We start from the raw sequence: 13,364 nt of genomic DNA, 5'->3' as shown, positions 1-13,364 counted from the left end.
ACAGCATAAGCAACAAGAAAACCATCAGCAATACAGTGAAACAAGTGCAAAGAATCTAAAATACCTCCCAGGAGAGATGTAAACAGAAGCTGCCCAAGGATTTTTTATTTCAATTTACTCCCCCCAACCCCCTCCCTCTTCCTCATTTTCTCCTGTTGTCCACTCCCCCCCCCCCCCCCCCCCCCCCCCCGGCAACCCCAGACTCTGCAAACTACAAATAACCAAAAACCAGTCCCCAGGATGTTGCCTATGCTGGATAAAGCGCCATAAGTCTCTTCTGTGGGCTGATACCATGTAATGGTGTCAGCCCACAGACAACGACTGCTGTTGATGATATTGGGTCGCCATCCACGTGGACATTTCTCTCATCAAGTTCAGCCAAACAGCATAGGTGCGTGCTGTAGGAGCAATCCATGATTGTAATATGCACTTTTAAACAAACAGAATAGCTAACAGTGTAAATTTGCATTGAGCTTCGGACAGACCCTACTCCCTTAAGCATGCATCATCTCCCATCAATAAAATGGTATATGACCATTCCACACTCATCTGCAACACTTGCACCACAACCTCCAAGGCCCTATATCATAAGGAATATATCTCTGGGCACTCCAAGAAAGAGAGCAGTAAAGTGCCATATTCAACTTACAGCACTGACAATGCAGGTCCTCCCATAACCCATGGCCACCCCTCATTTTCTGGTGATTAGGAAACCCTTGATCCAATTAAGTATATTTCCTCCAATCCCAAGGTGATCAAGTAAACGTAAAGTATATTGTGGTTTATCATGTCAAATGCTCTCGACATGTCAAATTGGAGGAGGAGTATACTTTTACCTATGGCAATTTCATGCTTGAATTTAGCCAGAAGAGTGACTAGTACAGTTTCAGTACTATGGAAGGGGCGGAATCCTGACTGTGAATCGTATAATAATGAGAACTTGTCCATATATTCCATAAGCTGTTTAGTCACCATGCCCTCCATCAATTTAACTGCTAGTGGGATGGATGCGACAGGGCGATAATTGGTAAGGTCATTCAATTTTTTTCTTTGTGTCTTTCGGTAATGGGGTGAGTAGGATGTTGCCATGTTCATCGGGGAAGAGACCCTGTTGGAGCATGTAATTTAGGTAAGATGTAAGGTCTTCAATGAAGCAAATGGGGGTGGATTTAAGTAGGTAGCTGGGGCAAGCATCCAATTTACAATGTTTATTGGAGAATTTTCTAATCGCTTGGGTAACAGATTCAACAGTGATAAGAGCAAATTTAGACCAGTAACAGTCAGCTGGGTATTCTTCATAATTTGGATTCAGTCCATTGATGAAGTTATCAAAGTCAATGTTGTATTGAGGAAGTGTATTATGTAATTTTATTATTTTTTCCTTAAAGTACTTGGCAAGTGCAAATAGGTGGGAAAATGTGGGATACAAATGTAACAAATAAATAAAATAAAAGGGACACCTGCTTAAAAAACCTATTGCCAAAATCGAAGTATTCGGATGTAAAAAGCATGTAGCATTCCATTTCAGTCTCCTAAAAGCTTTCTGTATGTCAAGTGAGATTGCAGCTGTGGACTCTCTTAAATCTTTTAATACATACTATTTCAGAATATTCAGGCACTTGCAGGGCTAATCTATTTTTCATTAAGGCTGGTTGCCAGACTGTATAATTTGGCAGAACAGAGTGATTGAGTCTCACAGTTAAGATCTTTTTGCAGAGATTATATTCATGGTTAACTAAGAATACTGGTCAGTATTTATTACAGTAGCATGGATCTCAGCTGGTTTTCCAGCAAAATTGCTAATAGCACTTCAGAAAAAGAATACCGTGGCTTGTCAGATTCTGATAAATCAAAGAATCATTTATATCATTTAAAGTCACAATGGAAAAAGGGTAAAAGTATGCTGAGGGTAATTTTACAACCTTTATTTATTTATTTAGATTTTGCTCACACCTTTTTCAGTAGTAGCTCAAGGTGAGTTACATTCAGGTCCTCTGGATAATTCTCTGTCCCAGGAGGGCTCACAATCTAAGTTTGTACCTGAGGCAATAGAGGGTTAAGTGACTTGCCCAAGATCACAAGAGCAGCAGTAAGATTTGAATTGGCCACCTCTGGATTGCAAGACTGGTGCTCTAACCACTAGGCCACTCCTCCACAACCTTGTGTGGTAGAAATGCACATAAGTTATGCTTGTTTTACAATGGAAATTGATGCCCTATATACCTTTTGTAATTAACCCTCTTCCCACAGAAAATGTCTGCGGCTACCATAAAAACATACATATTAAGAACGAATACACAGACATCAGACAGGAAGAAGTACCACCATATATATTTTCCATCAAAATACTGCCATATACTCCCTCCATTTGTACAGCTCCTCTCACTCAAAAAAGGCCTGAACAAAAAGCTATGTTTTTAAAAACATTTTCTTAAATTGCAAGATATTATTATAACTGAAGCACAGTTACCGGGTAATGCATTTCACATAAGTGGTCCTGCAATTGAAAATGCTGAAGCTCTAGTCACAGCATGATGCGTGGTGGTAATTAAATCCAAAGCTAATTGTTTAGTATAGTCATATCTTAACACTACCAGAAAAGGACAAAAATACCATGGCATCTCTCCCAGTTTGGTGGAGGACGAATGAGGATGGAAGTTTGGGGGCTCCTACCTTACCCGAGAATATTGGCAAATTGAACATGATGTTACCAAAGTGGGTCCCAGGATGTATTGGAAGGCTGCTAAGACAGTGATGAGGAGCAAAATAATAGCCTATACATCTAGGGCTGCCAAGACTCAGGACTGGGACCTTTTACTTTGACCAAGACTCTGGGGAGATGAGGCATATCTTTATGGCCCAGCACTCTGACAATTCTCGTCAGGCTTATTTTTCTGCTAAACAGCAGGTTCAGAATTTCCTGGACCAGCAAGCCCTGCTGGGGGGAAAAAATGGGTAAATTATTGGCTTTGTTGGTGAGGCAGCACTTTGCTAAGAGTTATATTGGTGCAAACAGGGGGCCCCAGGGATATCTACATACACAACAGGCTGCCATTCACCAAGAATTTATTTGTTCTCATGAGTCGCTCTATGACAGCAGTGTCTTTGACCCTGCTGCATTCAAGACCTTTTTTCATTCTCTCCAATTGATTTGCTTGGAAGAGGCCCAGCTGCAGCAACTTAATGTCCCCATCACCAGGAAAGAGGTTCAGGACATAAAAAACCTAAAACTGGCCAAGGCCCCAGGACCTGACGGCCTGGATACCGAATTCTACAAAATATTTCAGGACTTAGTGGTTCCATCTTTCATATCCATGTGTAATTATGCCAGGGAGGTTCAGGACATGGGCCCATCTTTGAACCACGTTTTTATCACAGTTTTGCCCAAGCTGGGCAAGAACACAGAGTTAGTATGCTCTTATTGACCCATTTCTCTATTCTGGTGTCTAGGCTGAACAGATTCTTGCCTCAATTGATTCACCTAGACCACGCGAGTTTTTGTCCCTGGCTGGTTTGCTTCTACTAATATTTTGAAGGTTTTGTGTATGCTTCAGGAGAGGAACCAATCCCCTGGGGATGCGATTCTGGCCAGCCTGGATGCAGAAAAAGCTTTCAGTAAGATCCTATGACAGTACCTTTTTTGGGTCCTGTTGAAATTTGGGATTGGGGGCACTTCCTGGAGTGGGTGCGGGTTCTGTATATGAGTCCTACTGCGCAGCTCTTAATTAATGAGGTGCTCACATTGGTGATGCACTTAGGTAGGGGGACATGTCAGAACAGTCCTCTTTCCCCTCTACTTTTTGTCATCTCCTTGGAACCCCTTGTGGTGAAAATCCACCAGAACACTTTGTTGTGCGGCATTACAATGGACTCTTCTGAGTATCGCATTAATCTGTTTGCTGACAACATGCTCTTACTCATTGATCAGGCTACCACCGTTCTCCTCTGTGTTATGAACATTATTTGTCACTTTGGCACCTTTGCTGGCCTAAAAATTAACTTTTCTAAATGTGTCTTATCCCTGTGCGAGTGCAGGGGTACAGGATTTCTCCCTCACGTAGGCGACTGATGGTATTAAATACTTGGGGGGTTTTCTGAGGGCAAATTATGAACGGCTATACCAGATGAATGTCACCAATAGGATAGAAGCTCAAGTAGAAGGACAACCTGCTTAACTGTCTAGGCAGGGTGGCTTTGGCTAAAATGATCCTTATCCCGAAGCTGCTTTATCTTTTTCAGATGCTACCAAATCTGGGTGGGCCCTAAGGAGGAGCGCACATATAGATCTTTTATCGCATTAACATTATATTGAAGAGTATTGGTGATAATGGGGATCCTTGAGGTACTCTGCAATGTGCTTTCCACGGTGGTGAAATGTTTGTTTTTGATTTAACAAAACATTGCTGAAATCAGAATGTATAGAATATCCAATGACAAGTAATTATGGGACCCCCTCCACTAACCATTCAATGCTGAAATGAGGGAATGAGGGGCTACATATATCAGGACCCCTCCCCCCCCCCCTCAGCATCCTGTCCCATGCCTTCATCCTGATGGGATTGTTGGCAGCTGCTCACTAATGTACATTAAGCCACCCAAAGGCACACCCGCTTTACCCCACTGGCCATCCCTACCTCCCGGCAACAGTGCACATGATTCATATAAAGGCCACCATGCCATCCTCTGTCCCCATGTTCACCTCAATTCACACAGCACCTCTGCCTGTATAAGGCGAACCAACCCCCCCCCCCCCCCCCCTCAGTCTCCCCTCCCCCCAAAACAAATCAGGCTATAGCCATCTGTCACAGGCTATGTGTGGAGCATTGAACAACATGTTGTAAAAAATAATAATGTATGTGATGCCAAAAACGCTCATTAACTGAAACCTGTCTCCACCAACTTGTGTTCTGCAGATGCTTTGGTATCCACTGAGACCTTGAGTCACTCTGTTGCTGGTACAAACACATCCGAAGCGAACACCCTGCCCTAATCCAGCAAATGAGGGAGTACCAAAGGGTCCAACTTAAGTACCACAGATATAACACCCTATAACAGCTCTGTCCCCGATCAAGGCCTGGGTATGCAGCTACCCTCATTACAGTGTGCCCACAACACCCATATCTACAAGAATGTGTTGTAGTCAACCCCCAACCTATGAGATGACATAGAAAGTATGGAGGACTGGGGAGTCCTTTGGACAGCATCCTCCAGCGACCAATAGAAAAGTGCCCAGCGTGTCACACACACCACCTTGCACATTTCAGCCACTATGGCAAGGGAAAAATGGTAACCCCAAACACTCACAGTAGGGATCAAACCCATGCCCCCTGCATTCAGAGCACACAGCCCTAACCCCTACACCAAACACATATCTGACAAAAAGAGTGTTCAGCTAAGACAGTATACTGACCACAGAGGGCCATCGCAGCATCTGTTACCCCCCCCCCCCCCAAAATGGATGGTCTGTCATGCCCCTAACCCACACTCATTGGATATATCATTGTCAGCTCCCAAGTTTGAAATGCTGCCCTGTGAGTCATCCCTCAAGGCCCAAACTGGGGGCCCCTGAAATCTCCACATCATAGTGGGCCTCCAACCCTCCTTTATGGAAACTCCTACCTACGTGTACACTTCCCCTCCCCCCGGGCACCCCCAAAATATGGGCATGAGTCATGGGGTAATGTGCAGCCATCGCCATCAGTGAGGGTCTTAAAACAGCTAGCATGAGTACCCACAGATAGATGCCACCAAACCTAAGTTTCCCACCTTGACATCTGTAAACTGCCTTTCTCCTGGGGATCCCAGCAGAGGTGGCCAGAAGGATCGACAGCTCTGACAGGGTACCCTACCATGTCCCAGCCAACTGTAGGACACATAGGCATGAGGATGCACACTGACAAAAACAGTACCAATGGCCCCATCCATGCACCAGCTCAGTGTCATACTACCTCCCAGACAGTGCCTGCTTACCCAGGGCCCTCCAGCAGGACCAGAACCCATTCTGCATACCCATAAAGAGACAACCTTCTCAGAGGACAAACAGCTCTGACATCATTGCCTCCGGGGTTCCCTTTTATGTCATCTCATTGGTGCCACACCATAGACTTGTCCCCCAGGTAACAACTGCCCCAAGTTGTCCTTGTCCCTGTCTCCCGATAGTCAGATGCACCACTATACAAGCCAGGTAGGATGTGTTGATCTCAATTACAAACCTGTTTACACATACATGGCACCCTCCAGCTGCTGAACCAGGCCACCCCAGATCAGGCCACCAAGGACCAGTCCACCCCAAATCAGACTGCCCACGCCCAGTCTGCCCAAGATCAGGCCACCCAAGACCAAGGCACCCCCAAGAGAGCATGGGAGAACATGTTACTGAACAATGGGCCCTGGGAGGTGCCAGTCACACCACAAAAGGCCCACACCCTGATACATTTGGAAACTGAGAAGGGGAGGACCCCTGGAGGGACATGCCCCCACTGGAGGGGAAAGAAGAGGCACTGTAACTGAGGGCTGTTCTGAAACAGCTGCCACAACTGGTGGTGGGCCCACCCAAACTGATACCCTAGTTCAGCTCCTGCTGCAAGTCTCAGCAATGTTCAGAAACTTGCAGCTGGAGCTAGTGGCCCAACAAGAAATAACGGGGCAGATCTCACAGAAAAATAATCAATAGAAAAAAAAATAAACAAACTATGACTATAAAGCAAAGAGCAGATCACCTAGACCCTAGTAAAGTGCTAAATAGACCTACTCCTTGGCAGCTTCCAAAGGTAATGGAAATGTTGTAGTTTGCACAATACGTGAAGCTAGAAAAACTGTTAATTGAGCTGGTTGGAAAACAACATACTTAGCAGATCTATAGTCGATGATGCATTTACATGAACATATTTGTAATACTGTACCAGGTTTCAACAAAATTAATTCCCTTCTGTGCTTCTGGGTCTCTCTGGTAAGGTCAAGAAAAATCCTGATTTTTAGTATTATGGAATAAATCTTCCTCGTACTTAAAATATAACCACAACACCCAGTCTCTATCCGATCTTAAAGGCAAAGTCACCAATAATGTGGACAGAGTGTTAGACTTGTGAGTTCTTGTACCAAGTAGAGCACTGCTGAGCCCGGTACTCGGACCAGGTTCTGCTTGGAAGCTGGACAACCCCGGGTTTCACCTGCGCTGACCGCCGTTCCCCAGAGGTTGAGCCCCTAGGTGCGGGCGGCCTGCAGGACTTACGAGACAGAGCTGGAAGCAGGGTGGTGAACATATCGGCCAGGCAGGCAGCAGGTCAAGAGAGTAATCCAGGCACAGGTAAAGTCAATAGGCAGGCAGCAGGCAAGAGAGTAATCCAGGAGCAGGCAATGTCAACAGGCAGGCAGCAGGCAGGGGAGTGATCCAGGTATAGGCAATGTCAATAGGTAAACAACAGGCAAGAGAGTAATCTAGGCACAGGTAAAGTCAATAGGCAGGCAGCAGGTCAAGAGAGTAATCCGGGTACAGGTGAAATCAGTAGGCAGGCAGCAGGCAACAGAGTAATCCAGGCACAGGCAAAGTCAGCAACGAGGGACAAAGTAGAGAAGAAGCACACTACTGAGCAAGTAACACCTACCAAAGTAGAAGCCGAAGCATGGAGTCCAGGAAGAGCTCAGCTGATAAAGTGCTGGCGTCTGACATCAGCAGGGACTGGCAGGGAGAAGGAGCACAGCCATAGGACAAGAGCAGGGGAAGGAGGAACCGGAAGACCAATAAGAGAGAAGCAAGGGAAGCCAGGCAGAGAGAGAGCAGAGCCAGGTGCGTGGAAGCAAAGCAATCAAGGAGCCTGCAGCCAGAGAAGAACTACACACACATGGCTCAGGGCTGTGCCAGTCAAGTGTGTGTGTCGACGGGACCCTGCGCAGCCCAAGGACGCCGCTTGTGTTGAGGTAGGGGACATGACAGTGAAGGAGTGGAACGCCGAATACTACCCGAATACTGCTGAACAACAGGACAACCTCATGTTTTTGTGCCTACTGATGGACGTATACTTATGCACTCTACCTCTGCTTTTGGCTGTTTAGCCACACCTTATTACTGCACTGGACATTTGTGCCTTATCCAGTTTTACTGGTTACTAACGAAAGGAGGTTGCTGTTTACTAATGTAAGGACAGAATGCAGGACTATTAGACATATAGCTTGTAACAGTAGTTTGCAAGGCCTATACAAGACCAGCTTGCATGTAGCAACGCGACCTTGGAGGGTGCTGACACCCCCTGCATTCCTGAGCCGAACCTTATCTCCTGTGCTAGAAAGGAGTATTGTGTGTGAAGAATAAGCTGCTAAGTTTCGTTTTTCTTGCCAGTATCATTTCAGTGTTATGACGTGAGTATGTACTGGGACTACAATTTTGTACTGTAAGAACTACAAATGTTTACTGCGCATGCCAGTTGTGATGTGTAAGGGGCCAAATGCGCAGGCCCAGTGGGGAAGTATAAATGTAAGTGTCAGATGATTTATGACACACAGTGTCCCGAGACTACTCGGTGCTGTTCACTTGCTAGCAATAAAGTTGCCTTGTTTGGAACCAAAGTTTGCCTTTCGTCTCCTGATTTCCCACCTGTTTCATTGGCGACCCAGATGGGACAGAAGTAGAAAGGGGAATCGGATTATATTCTTCCCCTCCCCCACTGCGGTCGAGTCAGGTTATCGATCCCCACCCGAGAAGGTGGTGAGTGGCCACCGCTGATTTCAGCGTCCATCTCCCGGAGGAGGGTCGATCAACTCCGCCTGACTGTAGAGGGGGCTGTGTGGTTCCGGCAAGGCACCTTTTCTATTTCAGAAAGAAGCGTACGACGGCGCAGCCTGCGACCCCGGCGGACAGGCGAGTATACTCTACGTAGTGACCGGCCCAGTAAGGACCGAAGAAGAGGCGTGATCACCCTCTTTTAGCCAGTGACTAATACGGACTATTGGTATACGACTAGGTCCCGAAACTCACTAGGCTCCGGCGACGAAACCGAGCGGCGAACGGGAGGGTTTCTTGTGGCGTATGAAAGTGTGTGAATGGGCTTGCAGTTCCAGGCCGGGAGACCGCGTCCTGGTCAGGCCGAGTGTTGACCCTTCTGTGTCTGGTGGAACGAGACCCCTTACTCCTCCACCTCCCCTTTCCCCCTTTGTCCGTCACCTGTCCTTTGGCACTCAGGTTAGGATGGGCGGGGGTGGGTCTTCACCGTTAGATTTAATGACGGAACACTTTAGCGAAGTGTTCGACCTAGATAAATGTAGCAGGGCCGGGATGATACAGAGATGTCAATTTATGTGGCCAGGGCTAGGAATTGCTGGATGGCCCCCGGAAGGGTCATTCGAGTATGAAAAAGTGGCGGCGGTCATGAATATTGTTATAGTCGAGGGAAACCCAGGCTGTCCCGAGGACATTCCATACATAGAAGCGTGGTTGGATGTAGTCCGGGATCCGCCGGCTTGGGCCCAACGAAAGGTAGAAAAGGCCGCCCTCATGTTGGTAAAGCAGAGAAAGGGCCGGAAAACTAAACTTAAAACCCTGCCGACCCATGCCTTCGCTCTCCAAAGCTCGGCAACCGCTGCCGTCCCGAAGGCCGCAGGGACCGCCCCCATACGGCCTACCGCCCCTAGCGCTGAAGCCACTGAGACCACGCCCCCTGCTACCATTGGTAAGGCAGGAGCTACGCCCAGTACGACCAACACACTTTCTAGAATGAAACCCCCAAAGAAAACCCCAGGGAAAGTTCAGGGTTTGCCAGAAAAGAAGCCTCCAAAAGCCCCGATACTTGCTACGGCGGAAGCATACGAAGATGACATCGCGCCACCGCCATATGCCCCGATATATCCCGACATCGTGAGCCTGGAGGAGGGCCCGGATAACGCTGAGGCTTCCGGGTCAGAGTCGGATGTCGGAGAGATGTCCCGTCCAGACTCACCTGAGTCACCTGGCCCCGCAACCATACGGAAGAGTAAACGGGTTGTGAAGAACATTACTCGATTCCCTCAATCGAGTCCGCGCAATGCCCTCCCTTCGAGTGGGAAAGGGGGAGCCACCCACTTATTTCCAGTTCGACAATCTACCACCTATACCCCTAACCCGGTGGAAGGGGGGGGCCAGCCCATTGAATCAACAGTTTATAGCCACGTTCCCTTCTCAAGTGCCGACTTGTATAACTGGAAATTCCATGGGCCGTCCTACGACCAGAAACCCGAGCAGTTGGTAGAGCTGGTGGAAGGCATTATATACAGTTATAATCCGACTTGGGCAGACCTCAGGCAGTTGAGCGCCCACATCCTGACCACTGAAGAACGCCGCCTTTTACAACAAAATATGGAGCAAGCCGTCCGGGATGCGAACCCGACCCATGCCAACTTACAGAACCTAATAGAGACGGAGGCGCCCATCGCTGCCCCTACGTGGGACTACCGAACCGCTGAAGGCCAAACCCTTATCCGCCGATACCAGCAGGCGTATCTGACCGCCTTAAAGAAAGGGAAGCAGAAGGTTACCAACATGGGGAAAATCCACAGTGTAGTCCAACAAAAGGACGAGAGTCCAGGGGACTTCCTTGAACGACTTATGGAGGCATTCAGAAGGCACAGCCCGATAAATCCCGAAGACCCTAAGAACCTCCCAACCGTGGTTATGAGTTTTGTTAGCCAGTCAGCACCGGATATACGAAGAAAGCTGCAGAGAACGGAGGGGTTCGAAGGGATGAGCCTCAGCCAACTGAAAGCTATAGCGGATCGCGTATTCGGATATCGCGACCAGGAAGAGAAGACGGAGGCCCGAAAGGAATCGACCAGGCGGATGCGGGAGAAGGCAGATGTGTTGGCCACGGTGTTGGAAGAACGGATGAGGTCTAGACCCAAGGGGAGGGGCAGAAGAACAAGAGGAACGCGGTCCCCTATAGGACGTAACCAGTGTGCAAATTGTCGACAAGAAGGACACTGGTGGGCTGATTGTCCAGAGGAGATACGGGACAGCCCGAGAGAAGAGGAACCATGGGACCGGCAGAGAGAGGAGGAGGCGGGCGACCGTACAGGGGCCCCCAGACGAGGCCGGGGAAGGGGCCGAAGAGATAGAGGACGGGATGACCGGAGGGAATGGCAGATGGCTGTGGACGCTACCCGAGACAGCACAGCATGAAGAAACCGGGAGGGCAGAGTCCCCACTGACCCTCTGGTGGAAATTCGGGTGGGGACAGAGTCTATGAAGGCCTTACTAGACACGGGGGCCCAGCGATCTGTTATCACCACCGCCATAGCCCCAGCCACGAAAGAAACTATACCAATTGTGGGAGCCTCCGGGAAATCCCTTGCGGCCCCCCTCCTCAAGGAGCGCCAAGTTCAGATCGGAGGGACGATGGTGTCTCATCAGTTCATACACATCCCTGGATGCCCAGTCCCCTTGATTGGTCGAGACCTGCTCTGTAAGCTCCAGGCCACCTTGAAGTTCAAGACCACGGGTGAAGTGGAAGCTCGCTTTGAAGATCGGCCAGTAACACTTATCTGTCCAGTAAGAGAAGAATGGAGACTACACGCTCCCTCAACTGTAGGATCTGGCGACTGCCGTTACGACCAGAATACCCCTTTTGCCCAGCAGAGGCGAGCCATAATGGATGAAGTGCCGGATGTATGGGCAGAAGTGAACCCCGGAGGACTGGCCGTTAACGCTATCCCCATCTGGATTGAGCTCAAACCGAATGCTCAAGTTGTCAACCAAGGACAATACCACGTCCCCTATGCAGCCCGGCATAGTATGCACACTCATCTACAGAAACTTCTTCAACAGGGGGTTCTTAAACCAATCAGATCCGCATGGAATACCCCATTGTTGCCCGTTAAGAAGCCAGGAACATCCGAATACAGACCCGTCCAGGACTTGAGGAAAGTCAACAACCAGGTAGCCGACATAGTCGCCCTCGTACCAAACCCCTACTCCATCTTAGCCCAAGTGCCATCCCAGACCAAGTGGTATAGTGTCATTGATCTAAAGGACGCCTTCTTCTCCATCCCCCTTGCTGCCGACAGCCAGAAGTTGTTTGCCTTCACGTGGGAAGACTTACAGACGGGAACCAAGCAGCAATATACATGGACCCGGCTTCCTCAGGGGTTCAAGAACTCCCCCACCCTCTTTGGTGACCAGCTTGCCCAGGACCTGAAAACGTACCAAGACGAGTACGGGCCGGTCGTCCAATACGTGGATGACCTGTTGGTGGCCCGTGAAACGTACACGGACTGTGCAGAAGCCACCCTTTACCTCTTGAAAACCCTGGAAGCCCAGGGGTACCGGGCCAGTCGCAAAAAGGCCCAGATATGCGAGATCGAAGTCGAGTATCTGGGGTTTCGCCTCCGAGAAGGAACCCGAAGGCTCGGTACCCCCCGAACCCAAGCTATCCGCAACCAACCCACCCCTGCGAATAAGAAGGAATTGCGGGCACTCCTCGGAGCCGCGGGATATTGCCGCATTTGGATCATCAATTTTGCTATCCTGACCCACAGTTTGTATGCCAAACTGAAGGGGCCTGAACTCGAGGGCCAAGATCTCCGGTGGGAGAAAAGCGAACTGAAAGCCCTTCAGGACCTCAAGGAGGCCCTTGTGGCCCCACCAGCGCTCGGACTGCCAGACGTGACTAAGCCGTTCCACTTGTTCATCGACGAAAAGAAGGGATTGGCACTTGGAGTCCTCACCCAACTGGTCGGCACCTGGCAACGCCCTGTAGCATACCTCTCCAAGGGCATGGACAACGTGGCACGAGGATGGCCGGGCTGTCTCCGAAGCATTGCGGCGGCCTGTCTGCTGATACACGAGGCCAATAAACTCACGTTTGGCCAGACACTCTTTGTGACCACACCCCACACCATCCGCGGCCTACTCGAGAGCCACGGACCCAGATGGATGACCAACTCCCGATTGGTTAAATACCAAGCCCTCCTGTGCGAAAATCCGGAGGTGCGGATCCTGGACACGACCAACCTCAATCCTGCCACCCTCCTACCGGCCCCTGAATCACCACTCCACGACTGTGAGGAGGTAATGGCCACAGTGCATTCTAGCAGACCTGACCTGAAGGACCAACCCTGGCAAGGGGGCATCACCCTTTTTACCGATGGAAGCAGCCAGGTGAGAGAGGGAATTCGAAGAGCTGGCTATGCTGTCGTGTCTGAGGACCATGTGATCGAGGCTATGGCCCTGCCGCCCGGAACGTCAGCCCAGAAAGCGGAGCTGATCGCCCTCACCAAAGCCCTCCTGTGGGCTGAAGGAAAAGTTGTTAACATTTACACCGACTCCAAATACGCTTTCCTCACCCTCCAGGTGCATGGAGCCTTGTACAAGGAGAGGGGATTTCTGACAGCTGAGGGGAAAG

This window comes from Microcaecilia unicolor, chromosome 1 (assembly GCF_901765095.1).
Source record: "Microcaecilia unicolor chromosome 1, aMicUni1.1, whole genome shotgun sequence".
NCBI lineage: Eukaryota > Metazoa > Chordata > Amphibia > Gymnophiona > Siphonopidae > Microcaecilia > Microcaecilia unicolor.
Note: the sequence above shows the minus strand (reverse complement) of the source record.